General features: G+C 38.4%; 1 pseudogene; it reads right to left on the bottom strand.

Moving 5' to 3' along the window:
• Positions 1–860: 860 nt before the first annotated feature.
• Positions 861–15,060, bottom strand: LOC101559067 (cytohesin-1-like; annotated as a pseudogene).
• Between the last annotated feature and the right edge of the window lie 3,029 nt (positions 15,061–18,089).

The following is an 18,089-nucleotide window of genomic DNA, read 5'->3' as shown; positions in this document are numbered from 1 at the left end:
TGATAACCTGTTTTGTGTAATTTTTGCTAAGTTGATCAAGGAAAGGTTGTAAATCAGATAAATTAGATACAAATGCTGAGTTTTCATTGACTTTACCAATTCTTCATTCCTAAATGAGGCACTGCTTTTCAGTAGATTAATCTACTAAAGTTTATTGCATGTTATACTCATATGTTGTCTTTATTCAAACACCTCTCATATGCCTTTCCTGTAACCAAATAGTATAATAAATTAATGATGTGGCTTGCTGAATTATGTTTTTCTATTTCTCCATTTTGTCTCTCAAGAAAGTCAACTCCAAATTATTTCTCTATACTGTCCTAAGGGTGCTCAGAATCAATATATTTGCATAGAACTATATAAAATGTAGGATAAAAATCTTTTAGCTTTTACATGATGCCACGCCAGCCAAAATATACAGAAGCATATGCTCACAGCCGCTTTCCACAGTCTCAGAAGAGTCTCACCCACAAGTGAATCTGCAGGAAAACTCAGGTATGTGGGACCATGAGTGAAGTCTCCAAGTTCACTCGGAGTGAGAATGGGCTCCTCCCCTTATCTCCCAAGTTTACCAGTAGGTTGGCAGTCACACGTACAAACTGCCCCTGATGCCATAAAATCTCAAAGGCCAAGATCCAGGGACTCTGAAATAAAGCTTCCAGAAGAGAGGGACATAGACCTCACACATGAGTGAATCTGCTGTATAATCATATTTTAAATGTTTGAATTCCTGAAGTGACCTCTCATACTCTATACCACTGATATATCAAGATCTTATACAAGGTCTTAATGGCTCCAGGATGAAAAACAACGATCTTAACACACTTTCCTCTAAGGAAACTTTATTGGACCATTTTTAGCTGATAATTCATAACAAGCAGCCACCCCTCACAGTTGGGGTTGAAGAAGGTGTGTGTCAGGTCATTGGCTTCAAACTTGGGGTTTTATTTTTAAAGGAATGTTCTTCTATTTTATTATTATTATCATTATTATTTTAAAATTTTATTGAATCACCATGAGATAGCTACAAGCTTTCATGTTTGGGTTACAATCACACAATTATCAAACACCCGTCCCTCCACCAGTGCACATTCCCCACCACCAAAATCCTGGGTATATTCCCCATTTCCCACCCTCCCCCTGCCTCCAGGGCAGACAATATTCCCCATACTCTCTCTCTAGTTTTGGGCATTATGGCTTCCAACACAGACACTGAGAGATCGTCATGTTTGGTCCATTATCTACTTTCAGTCCTCGGGAATCTTGAAGTGCTCCTTTTGAATGCTCTCATACAGGTTCCAGAGCAGTTCCTCAGGCAGGTCCCTGCCATCACCGATGCTGCAGTTCATGGTGATGAACATCTCCGCCTTGGGTGTGTCCTTGATGTTGGGGTTGTGCAGACTCATGTTGAGCATGATGATGGAGCATGAGAGAACATAGCAGGTGTCCGTGGACTGGAAGACCCTGGGGTGGCACAGGCAGTAGCCCTGGGCGAAGGCCTCCATCATGCGGTCAATCTTCTGGGCCTCCCCTGGCAGCTGTAAGCTCCACAGGAACTGCAGCAGTACCTGGATGAGGTTCAGTTCCGTGAACTTGTGCTGTTCCACGAAGAGGTGCAGCTCCTGGATGCTGGAGGCATGTCTCTCCAGGTAGTCGAGGCGTGGGCACCTGGATGTTGAAGGCTTCTCTCTCCAGGTAGTAACCGATGGCCGATGAGCCCCTCCCCCTGTAGAGGAATTGGGCAATGGTCTCACAGGTGCTCTCCAGCAGGTCATTCTCGATCAGGAACTGGACCCCTTCTTCAGGTTCATGTTGGACACCGTCCTGCCGGCATCCTGCTTGTTCCTCTGCATGCCTCTCTTCTCTCCCTGGACTCTGAGCTCTCAATTTCATGGGCTAGTGCTGCAATCTCATCCTTCAGCCGCTGCATGTCCGCCAGCAGCTCCTGCTGCTGCCACTGGATACTCTCCAGCTTCTGCCACTCCTCTGGGTTCAGGTAACTGGGCACATAGTTGTCATCCTCCTTTAGGGCGCCGCCAGAGCCTGGCAAGCTCCCTGTGGCACATTTGATATGCCAAAAACAGTAACAAGTCTCATTCCCCTGACCCTGAAAGAGCCCCCAATTGTTGGGAAAGAAGAGTAAGGAGAGACTGCTAAAATCTCAGGGCTGGGACAAATGAAGACATTACTGGCGCCCACTCGAGTAAATTGATGAACATTGGGATGACAGTGATACAGTGATTCATAATAAGCAATACAAAATTAATTGTTTTGGTTTTGCTTTATGGGGCACGGTTTGGGATTTGGGATGAAAACATTTAAAATATGGTGGTGAGAAGGTGCAATGGTGATCGGATTGGTGTTCAAATATTAAATGTAATGAATTATTGTGAATAACTTTATAAAAATAAAATAAAATTTTTAAAAGATACCTAAAAACATAGTCACAAATTTTCTTTTACTGCTAATGTTTATTTAGCAAGTTACTATCATACAAGGAGCCTTAAATCTTCAAATGTTTTTGTCTATTTTTTTCTATTTCTGCACAATCAATATTGTTTGTCTTATTGCTCTGCTATGTAATACTCTTAATATCTCTATAATTTCATTATGTCTTCTAAAACTTTCACTCTAGGAATTTTAGGATATTAGTTTTAAGTTTTGGAATTAATATAATGGTAAGATAAAGCAATAATCCTTAATAACTTACTGACCTTCACTATCAAACCTATTTTTAACTCATTTCTTTCATCTGTAATTTTATTGGTTCTTCAATAAACCCCCCCAATTATGATACATAACTACATAATTATAAAATTCTTTCTTATCACTCTCCTATGTTTATTTTTCCCTCATGTTTGGCACCTCAGCTTAATTTATTTCCAAAATAAATATCAACTTTACACACTATACCATATATTAGCTCACGCTTTTTCTAGTTTTCCTTTTTTAAATGTTTCTTCACAATGAATAATAATGACAGATGAGTAACTTCAGAAATGTTACATCTAGTGATTGAAATAGACCCATGTTGTCTGCATTACAAAGCTACCGATATTGGACATTCATAGCATTTTGCCAAGAACATTCTGACTTCCCAAGTCACATCAACAGAGTTGTCAGGGGCCAGAGAAGGATGCCATCTGCCAGTCCCCAGAGACATACATCATCAAATGGGCCAAAGTCAGTTTACGTGCTTTTGGCTGGCTCAAAGGAAAATTCATGGTAACACATTTTTTCCCCTTCGTTTTAAATCCCTTGTTTTCAAACTCAAGCTGCTTCAAAGAAAATGTAAGAAAGCATGAAAACATGGAAACGAAAAAGTGATGAAACATTCTGGCCAAATTTCTAGTCATCAGGTTATCAGATGGATGAGAAATGTTTCTAATATGAGCACTGTATTGTATGTTATTTCTCTCTCCACCATCTTCTACAGACTTCTGTTGATAACCATATTCATATCACTTTGAAGAAATGTAAGGGTCTGGAGTTTATTTTATGCAAATTCTGGCATTATGGGAAAGTTTTGGTAGTTTTATAATTATTCTGTGAAAGTTACACACAAAATAATTACCAGAAGGGAAAAATTAAATCCCACTTTTTAAGTTTCTGGGCTAGCACTTAAATATTCCAGTGTAAGACTGATAAAAATTGCCTTAGACCAGACTTTGAACTTAGGTCCAACTCTGATTCATTCCCATTATGCTAGCCCACCATACTTTCTAGTTTTTAAATCTAAATGATGAGAGAATAGGCAAGTTTCAGAATGAGGCCTAAGGCAAGCTCTGATTAAATTTTAGCAAAGTTAAAGCTGGAAATGGGAAAACTTTTCAACTTGCTCCTGACCCATGGAACATATTTATGTCTGAGCATGCAAAACAGAAATGATATGACAGGATGACCTAGATTTTTAATTTTTAAACACTACCGTGCCATATGTTTTTGTATAGAAATAACTCTTAGTTGCACACTCAGATATAACTGACACATAAAATAAGAAATTTCTCCTTTCCAGGTTTTGTGGCAAAAGCAGAAAAAAAAAATAGTGAGAAGAGAAAATTTGAATGGATCATTTCAACTCAAATCATGAATTACCTATGAGATAAACTGATGTTCAAGATTGTTCTTATTCTCATTCTTTCTGCATCTTTATTACTTTGAGTAAAAAAAATTACTATAAAGTGCAAGTAATGTACTTATTTACTCTGTTTCCTTGAAATACTTTCAATTATTGTTATATATATTATGCTTTCAAGTATTACTACTTTTAAGTAATAGTATAGTATACTTACTATGCATTGTTATGCATTATTATGCAAGTAATACTTCAGAGTATTATTTGTATTAATTATACAAGTATTACTTGAAAGCAGTAGTCATAGAGTGTTGAAACTATTCCCCCAAACTTTTTAAATTAAATTTTTTTAAGTTGTTCACAAAATTTTTGCATTCAATATTCCAACACCAATACCACCACTATTACACCTTCTCACCAGCATTTCAAATTTTCCCACTATCATCCAAGCATGTCCCCAAAGCAGGCTCTCACTTTTTTTTCCCCCTGGGCTAATAACAATGTATGTTCACAGAGTCTCCAACTGTCTTTCATGTTTCTACTCAATCTTGTAACTTTGCTGTCCCCATGAGAACAAACTCAGACTGATTTGCTGGAGTAGGGGAATTCTCCTTAAAAAGAGTCTTCATCCCAAGTGAATCCTAACTAGACCTGCCAACTTCCTGCTATGCCTGAACAACACCAGCCAAGATCAGTCAGATCAGGCCCATATCAAAAGGAAGGCTGAAATGGCACATGGACATGGGAGTGAAAAGAGAGATTTACTCTTTTCTGTTATTATTTGTGTGGTGGTTTGTGATGTGCCATGATGACAGTTGATAACTTATACAACTGGTCTGAACATTGTTGTGTACTATATGTAACAAGCAATAATTTCATTAAAGATTTTAGCCATATTTGAAAACAATAAAATCTATCTATCTATTTTTTCTTTTTGGGTCACACCCATAAATGCACAGGGGTTACTCCTGGCTCATGCACTCAGGAATTACTCCTGGTGGTACTCGGGGGACCATATGGGATGCTGGGAATCGAAACTGGGTTGGCCCCGTGCAAGGCAAATGCCCTACACTCTGTGCTATTGCTCCAGCCCTAAAATCTATATTTTTGTGTTTTGTTTTAACATGTGTTTGGTTTTAACATACTTGCTTGTATTCTCTGATATATAGTCTCTGTCCCTCTCGGAAAGCTCGGCAAGCTACTGAGAGTGTCCCACCCACACAGAAGAGCCTGGCAAGCTCCCTGTGGCGTATTCGATATGCCAAATATAGTAACAATGAAAGGTTTCATTCTCTTTACCCTGAAAGAAACTCCAATCATTGGGAAAGATGAGTAAGGAGAGGCTGCTAAAATCTCAGTGCTGGGATGAATGGAGGCATTACTGGCACCCGCTCTAGTTATCGATGAACAATGGATGACAGTGATAGAGTGATATTTTTGTGAACCAGTTCCTATATACATTGATATATCATATCCTTTTGAAGTTAATAATGCTGTTTCCTCTGCTTATACTATCACCCTCACTTTCTTTACATGCATGACTCATTTTTTTAATATTCAGGTCAGATTTCAACTACTCCAAGAGGCTAATAATAAATCCACAGAATGAGTGAAATCTAACTCTTCTAAGTTTCCAAAATGACCCAAACATGTTTCTATCTCATCTCTTGGGTTTTGGAACACTGTATTTTTGAACCTCTACTATAAATAACTTTGTAAACCCCGGTTCCTTGATTTAAATTTTTAAAAAGAGAAGTACATAATAAGCAGAGAATTTTTTTATCTGTATTTCAATCCACTGCAATCCTGATTCCACAACTAACATTCCTCACAATTAGCTTTTAACAAGATTGTGTAGTTATTAACAAGTCGTTCATTCAATTGATCTGTAGTCTAGTCTTATCACATCTGACCACTCCATGCACTTAGAAACAAATGAACACTCATTTCGGAAACATATTTGTTATAAACATGTGAAATCACAATTTGACTCATTTCTCTCTCTCTCCCCCCCTCTCTCTTTTTAAGTTAATCACCGTGAGGTACAGTTCTACCAATCTTTATTGGTCTCTGTTTTCCCCATTAAAAAATAGTCAGTAGACTGGAGAGATAGTACACTGGGTCCTTGCCTTGCATATAGTCAACATGGTTTCAATTTCCAGCACCACATATACTGCCCAGAATACCATGAGATGTTATAACTGTGCACAGAAATACCATCTCTGGACCCAAACCGGGAAAGTTTAAATCAAATTAGCCAGTATAGTTAGTTCTATGCTGGTATAGTCAATGAATATCTGTTGGTAAGTAGATATAAGAATCACAAAGTTATCCATTTGTCTGATCTTGAGCACTCAGGTTGTTTCCAGATTCTGGCTATAGTGAATAGTGTGGTAATGCACATAGAGTGCAGATGGTGTTTCTGCTGCGTGTTTTTGCCCCCCCCCAGGGCATATTGCCAGAAGTGGTATTACTGGATCAAATGGGATCTTGATTTCTAGTTTTCTGAGAAATGCCCATACTGTTTTTCAAAAAGGCTAGGCCAGTAGGCATTCCCACCAACCATAAAGGAGAGTCCCTCTTCCCCACATCCATGCCAGCATTGGTTCTCTTGTTCTTTTGGACGTGTGCCAGAAACTACGGCAAATCTCCACAATGGAATACTATGCAGCTGTAAGGAAAAATTAAGTTATTACATTTTCCTATAAATGGATGGACGTGGAGAGTTTCATGCTGAGTGAAATGAGTCAAAAGAGTCAAAAGGAGTGGGACAGGTATATAATGAATAAATTAATATATATACATATATATGTATATGTGTTAATGGTTGGAACAACCACAATTGTATGTGGGGCTGAAGATAGGTGAGATAGAGAAGAGACCAGTTTTGACAATAATAGCTGGGAATGATAATGCTGGACAGGATCTCAGTGCTAAAAGTAAGTATAAGGATATTCTTTATAACCTTTTCAGTATCAATTCTGCAAATCACAATGCCCAAGAGGAAAGAGAGAGAGAGAAAGAGAAAGAGACACAAGAAAAGTGCTTGCCATAGAGGCAGGCAGTGGGTGGAGGATGGGGGTGATGGGAGGAAACGTGGGGACACTGGTGCTGGGAAATGTACACTGATAGAGGGATGGATGTAATTCTTTATTAATATTGTACTTTCTGTTCTCTGATACTTGCAAAAGTCAAAATTGTGCAATCCAAATTGTACACTGTATCATTGTATCACTGTCATTCTGTTGCTCATCAATTTGCTCGAGCGGGCACCAGTAACATCTCCATCGTGAGACTTGTTACTGTTTTTGGCATATTGAATACGCCATTGGTAGCTTGCCAGGTTCTGCTGTGTGGGCAAGATCCTCTCGCTAGCTTGCTGGGCTCTCCGAGAGGGGCAGAGGAATTGAACCCAAGTTGGCTGCGTGCAAGGTGAACACCCTACCCATTGGGCTATCGCTCCAGCCCAAATTGTACACTAAGCATGAAATTATGTTTGGTTTTTATATCATATGATTACATCACAGATACAATTATGTCATACATTTCACAGTCTAATATTTGCTTGCATCAGAAAAGCTTTCTTTTCTTTGTTTTTGGGGCCACACCTGGTTATGCTCAGGGTTTACTCTGGCTCTGCTCTCAGAGATCACTCCTGGTGAGGCGAAGGGAGTCATACTGAATATCAGAGATCAAAACTGGGTCATCTGCATGCAAGGCAAACGCCCTACCCACCATTATATACCTCTAGCTCTACTTACATATATATATATATATGTATATATGTATACATATGTATAAAGATAAAGCTTTAGAGAAAGGGGTTAAAACATAAAATATAGATGGTATTTTAAGATGAACAGATGAAACTTACTAATTACATATCTCACCTATTTCATGATGATGAAGGAAAGTCTAGGTTGGCATATAACTTTGCTCAGTAATTGCCACACAATTTTAAAAAAAAAACAATTGTCAAATGTGTTATCAGAAATTATAGAGTTCGAAATAGTTTGGGAAACTGATTCTTACATTGTTTTTAGAAAATGTCATTTTCAGAAAGCTCCTTAGTATGATTTGCCTCTTGCTCCACTCTCTGTACTGGTCCAAGTTCAGAGTCCATTTAAAATTCCCTCCATCATGTTCAGGTCACACAGGAAATAACAGATCTCAGGAACCAATTAAAGCCTAACTCACCTCCTTCTGACCATCCCTCAGCAGCTGTTCCAGAGAAAGCTGGAGAGAGCTCAAAGAAAAAGTGCCTTGGAACAGAGTCACCAGGAACTCATGGACGCTATCCGAGGCTGCCCTGCCAGGGGCCCTCGCGTTCCTCTCTGAGTTATGATTTCATTTAGTTTGAGTGCAGCATTCTGTACCGGGTGCTAAGGGGAATTTAGAGAATAGATTAGACATGGTTTTTACCCTCAGGAATCTCCAATTTAATGGAGGAAATAAGATAAATACACAGTCAATTAAGAGAAAGTAGATACACATGTATGCATGAAAATATTGATTTAAGTCTGGGAAAAAGGTAGACTTAGAAGCAAAGGATTTAGATGCTAATCAGGAAAGTCTTCAAGACTTTGTAGTCTTCATGGCATGATTCTTAATAGAAGGAAAGTTCTATTCTTTCTGTGTGCTAAAAGAAAGAAGGCAGAGAAGAGCATTTCCTCACTGCTAGGCTCTGAATCAAAAACCTACTCTGTGCTCAAAGATTATAAATCCCAGCCATGTAACTATCTGGGTTATATGCCATTTGGCATTCTAGTAGCCTGGGATTAACCAATTTACAACATACTATATTTATGTATCTTTTTGTTTTAACTCATTAAGTCAAGCAATGCCAAATGATTTGTCTCTTCCTTAAAGTTATAATACTAGTTTGCTTGACAAACATTCTTGTATTGTGTATTGCTCACTAGTAAGATGGAAAACATAATTTAATTATATAGAAACAATCACACTTTTAATCTGGTTTCCTAAAGCTTATATTTCTATAGAGCTCCTGGCTAGAATCATGCTTACTTCTTGACTGAGGATTCTGTGCATAGACAGTGGCATAGTAGGATGGGCAGAAAGAGTACAAAACTCTGGGGAAGTCCAGAACCAATGCTAAGAGGCCTTCATCAGCCTCTGCCACATTCCCATACTATTCCATATCCCACAGAACAAAGAAAATTAAATAATGCAGACAATGGGTGGCCATACGCATCAATAAATGGCATTTTTTGATTTCCAAAAATTTTGACTTAAAGTTCTCTCATCTTTTCGTCTCTTACTCTCTCTGTCTCACTCACACACACATACACACACTTTTTCAATCTAATAAATGATTGTTTTTTTTTTCCTTCATCCTTTGGAGGGGGAAGTTGGGGGAGTCGAGACAGATGGTATCGTTTGCAAAAGGAAAGCTGAGAAATCACACATCTATCTTTCAGTTTTGTGGCAAATCCGATGCCAAGATTTTTGCTTGAAGTGTGTGGTGTGATGCAGGCATAGAGATATACCAGAGAGGGTGAGGCCAGCTGCCGAGGGCAGTGCAATAAATCGCCGTTGCCGTGAGCTAATCCAACAGCAGAACATGGGAGCTATTACACTTTGGCAGCTATTTTATTTTCCCCTTATGGAGTTTCAGATCCGTCCTGTACACTGAGATAGTTTTCATCTGGTGAAAACTTGTGCCATGTTTAAATTTCCTTTAGATCCGTGGAGTTGGACGGTGTGGGGAGGGCCACGGAGACCCGGCACAGCTCACAGCACACTGAAATGATGTTGGGGGTGGGAGAGGGCCAGTCACTGTGCCCAGATAATGTTGTCATACTTTGTAAAGCCTTTAATGCTGGAATTTATTTATTAATGATGCATGGGTTATTACCCACCATCTGTCTTGTGTTAGCAGTGGGCTGTTTCAGATTATGGTAATGTGTTTCTGATTTGAGTTGTGTTGAAAGCCAGAACAAGGCATCTCATGTGTCGCCTTCTTTGAGGCCTGCTGTTTTCAATTCCTCTTCACAGAAAGGGCTTTTATTTGATTTGTTATGGGGATTTTTTCTTCTGTTGCCAAAACAGCTGCAAGCCTGGAAGGGAATGAGACACACGGCCACATCAAACTTGTTAGCTTGTAAAAAAAACGGAATGTTCCAGGAACCCTTCCCCCTCTAGCCCCCTCCACCCCACCGCCAAGGAAATGAGGATGTGAGCGGGTGGGAAGGAGGGAGAAGAGGAGAGAAAAAGAAATCTTTGGGAGGGGGGTGTTGACTGACTTTCATGTCAAGATTAGAACAACATGTTTTGCTATTTTAAGTACTATAGGTCAAATTGCTATATACTTAATTTATGATGCTCATTGATACTGAACAGAATGACTTTCTTTTTAAGCACTTTTACAGTCTTTAGGTTCATGCAAGGAATAAGTAAGCCGCCCCTAAGAGCTAACCACTTTCCTCCAGTCATCAAAGCAAACACCCAATAAATAAGCTTGATTTTGTTTTTATGCACTGAACATATTTGAATTTGTTCGTCAGTGAGAAAGGATGGGAAATAGGCAACATACAGGCATCGCTTTACCCTGATCTGTAGACTTTGTCTCTCTCTCTCTCTCTCTCTTTCTCTCTCTCACACATGGCTTCAGTCTTCAAACTATGATTCTAGACCACTGTTACCCCAAAACAATGCTGATATCAACACTGTCCAATATGGTACCTAAACTTGTATATGGCTATTGAGCATTTGTCATGTGGCTAGAGTGGCTCACCAAATTTTAAAGATCATTTATTTCATTGAAATTAATTCAAACTTGAATAGGCATATGTAATTAACAGACAGAGATCTAAGATCAACTAAATGAAGGAAGGGGCTATTTTGTTACTTAGTTACAAGGTTAAACACAGTGTGTACCAGCAATGATTATGGCCATCTTTAAACCTAAAGAATTTGAAAGATTACTCTTTATTATTCAAGGTTAGAACAATTAAGGCTTTTTCCAAAAAAGGTAACTGACAATATTTTGTCTTAAAGGAAGTTTATAAATGCTCTTACATATTGTAATATAAATTTATAGGAAAACATTGTTTCTATGATATTCAAATAATTACCTTGAAGAGCTGTAAGCAGTTTTCAAATAATAACAAATATATTAATGCTAAAGATATTCAAGAATTTGTTTTAAATTTGCTGGCTACAATTCTCTCAATCCATATTAAACACAGACTTATTGTTTCTGCGACATATGGTATATTCACAGAGAGGCCTGAACCATCTGAAATTCACTTGGTACTCTCAAAGACTACACTACCCAGATTTTATTTAATCCATGTTTTAGATATTATTGAGATATTTGCTAAAGCTAATAAACATATTTTGGGAAGTCTTTTGTTGTCATTCAACTTTCCCACAGCTTTTCCAAGGATAGAAAAAAGCTATAGAGGGAAATAATGGTAAGAAAAGTATGTAGCAAAATATGTGTTTACTGTTTCCTGAGTCTGTTCCTACCAGGACACACACTTATTTTGCTTTTTGTTTGTTTGCTTTATTGGATTTTGGGTACACACAATAGTGATCAGGTTCAGAACTCTGCACTCACTGATCACTCCTTGTAGTGCTTGGACACCGTGTGTAGTACCAGGGGTCAAACCAGGGTTGGTCATATGCAATGCAAGTTCATTAACTTAATTTTGTACCATTGTTTAATTTTTTTCCATACCTGGCTCTTCACAGACCTAACTCTTGGTTCTGTGCTCAGGTTTTACTCCTGGTGGGGTTCATAGGACCATAGTTGGTGCAGGGGTTAAACCTGGTTTAGCTGCATTAAAGGCAAGTGCCTAACTCACTAACCCCCGTTCTACCTTTCTGGCCCTTGGACACAATTTGCTTACTTGATAGCTGTATAAAAAAAACAAAATTGCTTCCAAGTCTGAGCTATACTAGAATGTAGGTAGAAATAATGTGATGCTTTGACCAGGACTAATATTAATGTACATTTTTCAGAATTTCTTTTCTATTGTCCAATGCAAAATATCCAAAAGACCGAATGTTCTAGATTGCTCAAAGGTAGAGTTGAACAGAGCCATCTCTTCCATTGAAATCTTTATTTAGATTTTGACTGACTGGGGAAAAAATTAATGTTTGAAGTGTTCAAGGTGAGAGAAATTTGGAGCATGTGTTTACAAATAATATTGAAGCATGCTGATATGTTGGAGAAAGGGTTATTCTGCAAATAACTTTATAATGTAAATTCTCCGTTAAAAGATCTGTCTCTTATTTCTGTTTTCAAAACCTTGCTTCTAATAAATTACTAAATCTTGTTCGTATTTGAAATGTGATGAACATACAGTTTCCAAGTAAGTGTTTGAAAGGTTAGGTAACTTAATCTAACTATTGCAAATCAGTGGTTCAGATCAATGATAAAGAAACAGGGCATGCTCACAGACTTGGTGTACAGAAGTTAAGTAAGATGTTATGGAGAATATAAAAAACTATCAAAACCTTGACTCTGCAGAGTTGGGCAAGCTACCCGTGGCATATTTGATATGCCAAAACCAGTAACAATGGGCCTCATTCTCCTGACACTGAGAGAGCGCCCGATATGGTAGCGTTCAGAAGAACGAGCAAGGAGAGGCTGATAAAATCTCAGGGCCAAACTAGATTGCCAAAATGAAGAAGGACTGAGATGATTGTACTTTCAGTGCACATACGCTGGCTTCAGAAGCATCCATTGAGGACCTGATGGTGCAAGCACAGAAGATTAAGTACGACAGCATTGGTCTGATCAAGACGAGAATGCATCAATCACACGACACCACTTTTGACTGGAGAAGAACTGCTTCTCAGTGGCATTGGTGTCCTCATCAACATGAAATTGGTAATGGACATTGATTCATTTGAATGACTAAGAACTCGGATTGGACGCTGACTTTTGAATAGATGTGGCTTATTGTTGGCAGTTTCTATCTTCATCGTCTATGCACCAACATCCAACATACGATGAAGAAGAAATTGAGAAGTTCTACATGAAGCTGAAAAAGTTCTATAAAGAAGGCCACACTTACTACAAGATCAATGTTGGTGATTTTAATGCCAAGATGGGACCAACAAGGTGGCCTGAAGAATGCCACAATGGGATCCACGGTCTAGAATGGAATGAACAGGGTGAGAGACTGTCTGAGTTCATCATGTTGACCAAGACCATCCATGGTAACTCAGAGTTCCAGAAGGCCAAATCTAAACGTTGGACATGGGAGTCTCCCGGAGGACAGTTCCACAATGAAATTGATGACAACATATTCATTTGATGGTTTTGCCTGACCGATTTCGCTGTTGTCCCAATCTTCTAAACAGGATTGGACCACCATCTCCTTTGTGTGAAATTCTACTTCACAGAGAGGAGAGAAAGGGCTAAAACTTTTAAGAAGAGAACTCCCAGAATGACCACCAACTGGGAGCTCTTTGGCACTATTGAAGCAATATGGGAAGATGCCTCCATTGACAACATCGATAAGGAATACAATCAACTGGTTCGGCACCTCCATGAGAGCGTGAGGAATGCCAAGAGTGAAAAAAAGCCACAAACAGATGTCTATCTTTGGAAACTCTCAAGCTCATTCACCAATGTGGTTTGGCACAAGCCTCAGGCAATCACAAGCTAACATCTGAGCTCGCAAAGCTGTGCAGAGTAGTGATAAAGGAAGACCTCAAATAGAGAAGAGTAGCAGTGTTGGCCGATATGTCAGAAGCCAGAAAAAGTATTCCCAATGCCTGCCTGTCCTTTGCCAACTATAAAACCAAGATGACTGCCCTCCAATGTCCTGATGGATCTATCACATCTTTCAGAAGGACAATGGAGAAGATTATCCATGACTTCTACTTGATCTATTTGATAGCCACATTCACCTGGCCACATACCAAATTCTGTAGGATGGATATTTTGTTCCCAACATTCTCCCTTCCAAAATCCAACATGCCATTTTGTCAGTAAAGAAGCTTACAGCACCAGGTCCAGGCAAGGTCAGACCCGAACACCTGAAGAATCTGCCACCAGTACTTGTCAATACACTGTCTGGGGTCTTTGCACACTACCTTTCTGAATGCAAGATTCCATCCAAGTGGAAAACCAGCAGGACTGTCCTGTTGTACAAGAAGGGAGACATCCATGGCATCAGCAACTATTGCCCAATCTGCCTGTTGTCTGTTGTCTACAAGTTGTTCACTCAAGTCATCCAGAATAGAATAAGCAGAACACTAGATGAAGGCTAACCATGTGAGCAAGCCATGTTCCGAAAAGGATTCAGCATGATCGACCATACCCACACAGTGATCAAGCTTATTGAAGTTTTGCAAGAGTTCAAATGCTGCTCTGTCTAACTTTCATCGATTTAAAGAAGTCCTTTGATTCTGTTGAGACTGAAGCGGTCATCAAAGCCCTAGCCAAACCGTGAGTTCAAAGGCAGTACATCAGGATCCTCCATTAGCTGTATTACAGATATACCACTAGGATCTCACCATTCTACAATGAATTGATCATTGACATAAAGAGAGGAGTTCGGTAGGGTGATATTATTTCACTGAAACTCTACAGTGCCACCCCTGAGAACATGCAATGACTGGAATGGGAAGAAATGGCAGTGAAGATAGATAGTCGGCAGCTACACCACCTCTGCTTCACTGATGACATCATTCTAATAACACCAAACATCAAACAAGTGCTACCAATGCTGGCCAAGTTTGACCATGATTATGGAAAGATTGTTCTGCAGCTGAATCTCATGAAGAAAATGTTCATGAGAAACTGTCTAATCTCTGTTGTTCCTTTTGCTCTCAATGGAATGAACATCTCTGAATGCAGTAGTTATGTGTACCTGTGTCAAGGACTCAACATGACTAATGACCTGGCACCCGAGCTGAGAAGGAGAAGGAGAGCAGCGTGGAACGCCTTCAAGAGTATCAAAGAATTGATCAAGAGAACGTAGAACCTCCGGCTCTGGGCACATCTTTTCGACTCCACCATTCTCCCTGCACTAACATGTGCCTCAGATAACTGGGCCCTATGAAAACAGGATGAGAACACTATTCAAGTCATCCAAAGAGGAATTGAAAAAGCTATGTTTAAAGTATCACACTTCACTCGAGTGACAGAAGGAATCCAGAGTTCAGACTTCTGTCAATGATCAAAGATCAGTGACGCTGTCTCATTTGCCAAAGTGTCAAAAATCAGATGGGTCAGACATGTAATGTGATTTAGAGACAACTGCTGGACTAGAGCTATTACCAAATGGATTCCATGAGATGTCAAAAGACCACCTGGTTGCCCACCTATGAGATGGTAAGACTTCTTTGTTAAGACCCTGAATGAATGGTTTGGTGCTCTTTGTGTTCCTGGATCAAGCAGATGCCATTGGACTACACTAGCATGTAACATGGATGAATGGAGATGTTACTGGAGCCCACTCAAGCAAATTGATAAATAACGAGATGATAAGTAATTACAAGTGATCAAAACCTTACTTTTTAACCATCAGTCTGAGTAATAGTAGAGCCTCTAGGGTGTTTTTCATGCACGAAGCCAACCTGGGTTTGATATCTGGCATGCCCTGTGCTTCCCTGAGCACTGCCAAGAGTGATCCCTGAGCACACTACCAAGAAGAAGCCCTGAAAACTTCTGGGTGTGGGCCCCCATGCCCAAATATATATAAAAACATATATATAAGTACATATAAATATATATTTATATACTTATAAATATTTATATATACTGTCACTGCACCCCTCACCCAAATGTCCACTTCCCTCCACCATTATTTCAGTTCTTACTCCAGCTTAATTACCCCATATCTTCCCTATTATAAGCCTCCTATTGAAGACTAGTTCTCAGTTTCTGTTGCTCTGGGGCATTTGTTATGCCATTACTTATGTTTCTTTATGTCCTGAGTGTGACATATAAACCAATGCATTCTCTAGTCTATATCTCTTCTCCTGACAAACTTCACACAGTGTGATAATCTTCATAACTAGCCAAGTAGCATTAAAATTCATTAGTTTTTCTCTTTGTATTTCCAAGTACAATTCCATTACAAATATTTATCATAGTTTCTTTATCCATTCATCTATTTTTAGACACTTGAATTTTTACCAGGCTTTGACTGTTGCGAATTAGGCTGCAATGAACATAGGAGTACAAATAACATTACTAAACAGAATTTTGGGGCCCTTGGAGTAGATGATGAGAAGCAGGATTGCTGGGTCATATGGAAGCTAATTCCTAGTATTTTAAGAAGTGCCCATATTGTTTTATAAAAAGGTTAGACTAGTCAACATTCACATGGGCAGTAAATAAGGGTTCCTTTTCCCCTACATCCATGTAAGTACTGATAGCTCTTGTTCTTTGTGATGTGTGCAATCACTGGTATGAGATGATACCTTATTACTGTTTAGATTTTCATTTCCCTAGTGATAAGTGATGCTTAGAATCTTTTAATTTAAATTTTGGCCATCTGAAGACCTTATTTGAGCATATTTCTGTCCACTTCCCACATCCCTTTTTTTGGGGGGAGGGGGAATTATTGTTTTGTTGTCTTTTTCTTGTAAAGTTATACCTCAACCGGTACTGTATATATCTTGTCTATTAAGTTTTAATCAGATAAATGGTGAGAAAATACTCTCTTGGAGTCTGTGGGGTATTTTTTAATCTTGTCACCATTTCTTTTGAAGAACAGAGGTTTCTTACTTTGATGTAGTCCCATTTGTTTACCTCTGCTCTCATTTAAACTGGCTAATGCATTGAATCACTAAATTGTTGAACTTTCCTATATATGCAATATTATTAATTGTTCTACCTATGCTTAACTCACTAAAATTGATGAATTTAGGTATGATATCAAGGTCATTAATTCATTTTTATTGTACTTTAATTTGTGGTGAAAGAAAGGACTCTGAAAATTAAAATTCATATGTCAAAACCCTACTACTAATACTGTGATAATATTTTGAGATGGAACATTTATAAATATATGAGATTTTGGGTAAATATTCTTCATAATAGGATGTCTCCATATAAAAAAATATCCAGGTGTCCTCTCCCTTTCTCTTAGCACAGAGGAAGGCATATGAGCAAACACCTGGTATATAATTTCATGCCATGAAAAAAAAGCCTCATAACCAAACTTAACTTGCTTGCACCTTGATAACAAAATTTCCAGCCTTAAGAATTGTGAGATAGTTGTTATTTAAGCCACTGAATCAATGGTCATTGGCATTTTTGAGAAGATTAATACAGTGGTTATTTAAAATAATGCAATAAGTAATTAAAACAAAGAAAGATAGTTATATTCTTTATGGAGTGCACACCTGACTCTGTTTATAGCTTACTCTTCACTCTGAACTCATTACACCCTGTATTTTTTCTCTCTCTGACCTTGTATTAATGTCTCACTGAGTGGTTTTTAAATAAAGATCCACCATATATTAACCAGAATCGACAGGTTTTAATGGCTGTTACAAAGAAGATTGTGGATATTGAAATAGTTTTAGGGTTCTGTGAGTTTTAGTTTTTATTAAAGTGATATTAGCCACCTTCATCAAATCAATTTTTAAAATTTTCACAAGATTTGGAAATTTCATTAATTTTTTGCTTGTATAATACAATTATATTCTAATATTGTTGTAGTAAAATACCTAAGGTATATTGCTTACAAAGGTATTGTAGGTAGGCATATAATATCTAATATATTTTTTAAAGAACCTTACATATATTTAAGCATAGTTCACCTGAAAAATCCTTTGTAACTCATAAAATGTATTTTAAGATCTTGTAAGCATTCCAAGTTACCTTTTGTAGTAAAAACAAAAGTGAGTTACTGATATGCTGTATTGGTGAATAAATCACACCCAAGAATCATGTTCAAGCCTGTCTCATTAGCAGAGAGGAGAAGGCAGCAGAATAGAGAAGGAATCACTAGGAAAATGAGGGTTGGAAGAATTGGTAAGGATGGAGATATGTGCTGAAAGTAGATAAAGGACCAAG

The sequence above is a fragment of the Sorex araneus genome, chromosome 1, assembly GCF_027595985.1.
Source record: "Sorex araneus isolate mSorAra2 chromosome 1, mSorAra2.pri, whole genome shotgun sequence".
In the NCBI taxonomy this organism is placed as follows: domain Eukaryota; kingdom Metazoa; phylum Chordata; class Mammalia; order Eulipotyphla; family Soricidae; genus Sorex; species Sorex araneus.
The sequence above is the reverse complement of the archived record's forward strand: the minus strand, read 5'-3'. Positions and strand labels throughout refer to the sequence as shown.